The sequence below is a fragment of the Dasypus novemcinctus genome, chromosome 28, assembly GCF_030445035.2.
Source record: "Dasypus novemcinctus isolate mDasNov1 chromosome 28, mDasNov1.1.hap2, whole genome shotgun sequence".
Lineage (NCBI taxonomy): Eukaryota > Metazoa > Chordata > Mammalia > Cingulata > Dasypodidae > Dasypus > Dasypus novemcinctus.
Window position 1 is genome coordinate 10,782,837 of NC_080700.1, and position 5,464 is coordinate 10,788,300.

The window sequence follows — 5,464 nt, forward strand, 5'->3', positions numbered from 1 at the left end:
AACATTCTTGACTCACATGTTGTAGGATCTGTTTTTCTAAATTACACCTAAAGTTTAATAGAGGAGGATAACCAAGTATCATTTAAATACAAAACTGGGCAACAACAGCCCAGCAGGTTACTTTTTGCTTCTATATTAGTGGACTGGGGTTTTAAATTCATATGATCCAACAGCCTCTAAGGAATGTTTAAGCAGGCATTTTAATTCTGAGTACCAGTACCCAATTGCCCACACTAATTTTGTTAAGCAGATATTAAGCAAACATCAATGATTATAAGACAAAAATTTAATGGCAATTCATTACTGGGCATATAATAATCCATTGGGCTAAATAGTTTACATGAGACTATGTAGAAATTTAAAACAGAAGCAGATGTAAATGTTACATATTATCATCATCAGATTCATCTTCTTCCTTCAAAGATTCCTTAGCATATTTCTCTGCTTCTTCCCTTATATCTTTTGAAACAATTTCATGTCTTCCTTTAGTTAATTCAACAACCCAGCTGAGCTCTAGTTCAAATGCTTTATCTTGAACTTCATCACGTACTATGTAAATTATTTTTGCAACTTCTTTAATAGCATCACGGCAGGTCATTTCTTTCATCTGAAGCTTTCCAATTTCTGTCTTTGCAACTTGCCTGGCTTTACCAATAACCATATGAAACACCCGATGGATCAATCATGTAGAGTTGTGCACCATCATTCACAATGTAAGACCCGAACATGAAACTGCATCCAAAAGGTCTAACAGCACTGTACAGTGTATGGGCATGAACATACATGGCCACTCTATCTGCAAGATGTTTGAGTGGAATGTTACAGCCAAAGTTAGATCTAAAGTTAGAAGCTTCTTCTCTTGCTATGTCTGCTAAAGAACGAGCATCTGCCAACAAACCTACTACCGCCATTCCAACATGCTGATCAACATTAAAAAGCCGTTTGTTGGAACCTTCTTCATAAAGTTTAGAAAGGACTAATTTTTCTACTCCGAAGACAACACCATCTTTACATCTGATTCCAATAGCTGTACTACTATTTTCCACAGCCTTCATAGCATATTCAACTTGAAAAACTCTCCCATCAGGAGGGAGTGTAGAGGCTGACAGGTCATACTCAGTGCAGATAGAGCTCATTGTGTTAAAGCCACTGGGTTGTGTAAGGATTCCAGGCCCAAAACGCTTCCACTACCCTGGATATGTGATTGACAAAGATTTTCTCCCATTGAATTGGCTGCCTTTTCACCCTTTTGAAAAGATACTTTGAGGTGCAAAAGTGTTTAATTTTGAGGCAGTCCCATTTATCTATTTTATATTTTGTTGCTCATGCTTTGGGTGTAAAGTTTAGGAAACTACCACTGGTCACAAGATGTCAAAGATGTTTTCCTACATTTTCTATTAGCACTTTTATGGTTGTCTCTTTTATATTTAGGTCTTGACCCATTTTGAATTAATTTTTGTGTAAGGTTTGAGATAGGCATCCTCTTTCTTTTGGTTATGGATATCCAGGTCTCCCTGCACCAAGGGAGTAGACTGTTCTGGCCTAGCTGGGAAGGCTTGAAGGCTTGTCAAAAATACTTGACTATAGATGTGAGGGTCTATTTCTGAATTCTTAATTTATTTCCTTTGGTTAATCTGTCTTTTTTTTTTTTTAAAGATTTATTTATTTATTTAATTTCCCCCCCTCCCCTGGTTGTCTGCTCTTGGTGTCTATTTGCTGCGTCTTGTTTCTTTGTCCGCTTCTGTTGTCGTCAGCGGCACGGGAAGTGTGGGCGGCGCCATTCCTGGGCAGGCTGCTCTTTCTTTTCACGCTGGGCGGCTTTCCTCACAGGCGCACTCCTTGCGCATGGGGCTCCCCCACGCGGGGGACACCCTTGCGTGGCACGGCACTCCTTGCGCGCATCAGCGCTGCGCATGGCCAGCTCCACACGGGTCAAGGAGGCCCGGGGTTTGGACCGCGGACCTCCCATATGGTAGACGGACACCCTAACCACTGGGTCAAAGTCCGTTTCCCGGTTAATCTGTCTTTATGCCAGTACCATGCTTTTTTTACCACTAGCTTGGTAATATCCTTTATTTTTCTATTTTTTATAAAGATATATTTATTTATTTATTTCTCTCCCCTTCCTGCTCTCTGTGTTACTTGCTCTGTGTTCTTCTGGGTCCACTTGCATTCTTGTGAGTGGCACTGGGAATCTGTGTCTCTTTTCATTGTGTCATCTTGCTGCATTAGCTCTCCGTGTGTGTAGTGTCACTCCTGGGTGGGCTGTGCTTTTTTTTCATGTGGGGTGGCTTTCCTTAGGGCGTGCACTCCTTGCACATAGCACTTCCCTACATGGGGCATACCCCTGCCTGGCACGGCACTCCTTGCACATGGCAGCACTGTGCATGGGCCAGCTTACCACATGTGTCAGGAGGCCCTGGGTTTGAACACTGGATCACCCATATGGTAGGTGAACACTCTATCAGTTGAGCCAAATCTGCTTCCCTGGGTAATATCCTTTAAAGTCTATAAGTCAGAGTCCTCCAACTCTTCTTTTTTCAAGACATTTTTTATCTATTCAGGGACCCTTTCCCTTCCAAGCAAATGTGATAATTGGTTTTTCCATCTCTGCAAAAAAAGGGTGACAGGACTTTCATTGGGATTGCATTGAATATGTAAATCTGTTTGGGTAGAATTGACATCTTAATGATATTTAGCCTTCCAGTCCAGGAACAAAGGCTGTCCATTTATTTAAGCCTTCTTTGGTTTCTTTTAGCAATGTGTTGGAGTTTTCTCCAACAACAATATGGGCCCTTTATATCTTTCCTTAATTTTATGCCTAAATTTTTTTTTTTTTAAGATTTATTTATTTATTTAATTTCCCCCTCTCCCCTGGTTGTCTGTTCTTGGTGTCTATTTGCTGTGTCTTGTTTCTTTGTCCGCTTCTGTTGTCGTCAGCGGCACGGGAAGTGTGGGCGGCGCCATTCCTGGGCAGGCTGCACTTTCTTTTTCATGCTGGGCGGCTTTCCTCATGGGCGCACTCCTTGCGCGTGGGGCTCCCGCACGCGGGGGACACCCTTACGTGGCACGGCACTCCTTGCGCACATCAGCACTGCGCATGGCCAGCTCCACACGGATCAAGGAGGCCCGGGGTTTGAACCGCGGACCTCCCATATGGTAGATGGACGCCCTAACCACTGGGCCAAAGTCCGTTTCCCATGCCTAAATATTTTATTTTAGTTTTCTATTATAAATGGATTTTTTTTTCTGATTTCCTTCTGAAGCCTCTGTGGGGCTTCGTGGGGTCGCAGGAGGCGAGGACGCCGCAGCCCGGCTAGAGGAGACAGACCACGGAGACCGGCTGATGGCGCAGATCCGATTTATTGAGGAAGTGTTTGACAATATAAGCCCGAGGGAACGGGGGTGGGGCTAGTGCGGGGTGAGAGCTGATTGGTGAGCACGGGGTTTTTGCCTATCTATGGTATGGGAGCTGAGGCGCTGCAGGCCAGCGCGGGGAGGGCTGTTGCTGGCCCCAGCTCCCTATTGGTCCGGGCGGGCTGAATGCCCTTATATGGTCAGGTGGTCCGCTCGGCAAGCAGGGGGGGCATGAGATGACGTGCGGTGGGAGGGCCGAAGGGCAGGCCGAGGGCGGTAATGCCCGTACCAGGCCCGTACCAGTCACCCTTACCCTAGCAGAAGCGGTACCTACTTTGCGCCAGAGCTGGCCAGAGAGGCAAGCCAGACTGTTGCCTGACGCTGTGCCTCACCTTCTTAGATTGCACATCAGTAATGTATAGAAGCACTATTCATTTTTGCATTTCAATCGTGTATCCTGCCACTTTGCTGAACTTGTCTATGAGATGTAGTAGCTTTGTGATGGATTTTTCAGGAGATTCTCGGTATACAATCATATCCTCAGTGAATAGTGGAAGTTTTACTTCTTCCTTTCTTTTTTTTTTTTTTTTAAAAGATTTATTTATTTATTTAATTTCCCCCCCTCCCCCGGTTGTCTGTTCTTGGTGTCTATTTGCTGCGTCTTATTTCTTTGTCCGCTTCTGTTGTCGTCAGCGGCGCAGGAAGTGTGGGCGGCGCCATTCCTGGGCAGGCTGCTCTTTCTTTTCACGCTGGGCGGCTTTCCTCACGGGCGCACTCCTTGCACGTGGGGCTCCCCTACGCAGGGGACACCCTGCGTGGCGTGGCACTCCTTGCGCGCATCAGCACTGCGCATGGCCAGCTCCACACGGGTCGAGGAGGCCCGGGTTTGAACCGCGGACCTCCCATATGGTAGACGGACGCCCTAACCACTGGGCCAAAGTCCGTTTCCCGACTTCTTCCTTTCTTATTTGGATGCCTTTTATTTCTTTATCTAGCCTAATTGTTCTAGCTTGACCTTCAAGTGCAATATTGAATAACAATAGTGACAGTGGACATCTTTGTCTTGTTCCTGATCTCAACAGGAAAGCTTTCTACTGCTGCAATCACCTCACAATAGGAAGCATCTGCAACATCTACAATAAGGTAACATTTACAATAGCAGGAAGAAATTGCAACATCATCTATAATAACAGGAAGCAACAAATAGGTAAGCCAGTTTCCCACAACATTCTACCTTTCATCATTGAGTACCATGCTAGCTTTACGGTTTTCTTATACACATTTTACCATTTTGGGAAAGCTTCCTTCTATTCTTATCTTTTGGGTGTTTTTATCAAGAAAAGGTGCTGTATTTTGACAAATACCTTTTCTGCAGCAATCAAGAAGATCATGTGATTTTTCCTCTTCAATTTATCAATGTGGTTTATTACACTAATTGATTTTCTTGTGTTGAACAACCCTTGCATACCTAGGATAAAACCGACTTGATTGTGATGATAATTCTCTTAATGTGATTTTTGATTTGGTTTGCAAGTATTTGTTGAGGACATTTTGCATTTATATTCATTAGAGATATTGGACTGTAATTTTCTTTTTTGTGGTATCTTTATCTGGTTTTGATATTCAAGTGATGTTGGTTTCATAGAATCAATTTGGTACTGTTCTTTCCTGTTCAATTTTTTTGGAAAAGCTTGAGCAAGTTTGGTATTAGATCATCTTTGAATGACTGGAAGAATTCACCTGTGGAGCCATCTGATCCTGAACTTTTCATCTTTTGGAGGTCTGGGTATTTTTTTAAGATTTATTATTTATTTCCCACCCCTAACCCCCAGTTGTCTACTCTTTGTGTCCATTTGCTGTGAATTCTTCTGTGTCTGCTTGAATTCTTGTCAGCAGCACCGGGAATCTGAGTCTCTTTTTCTTGCATCATCTTGCTGCATCAGCTCTCTGTGTGTGTGACACCACTTCTGGGCAGTCTGTAATTTTCTGTACAGGTGGCTCTCCTTATTGGGTGCACTCCTTGTGCATGGAGCTCCCCTATGCTGGGGACACACCTGTGTGGCATGGCACTCCTTGCACAAATCAGCACTGCATGTGGGCTGGCTCA

At 44.1% G+C, this 5,464-nt stretch overlaps 1 pseudogene; it reads right to left on the reverse strand.

Moving 5' to 3' along the window:
• Positions 1 to 350: 350 nt before the first annotated feature.
• Positions 351 to 1,136, reverse strand: LOC131276374 (proteasome subunit alpha type-3 pseudogene; annotated as a pseudogene).
• Positions 1,137 to 5,464: the final 4,328 nt, after the last annotated feature.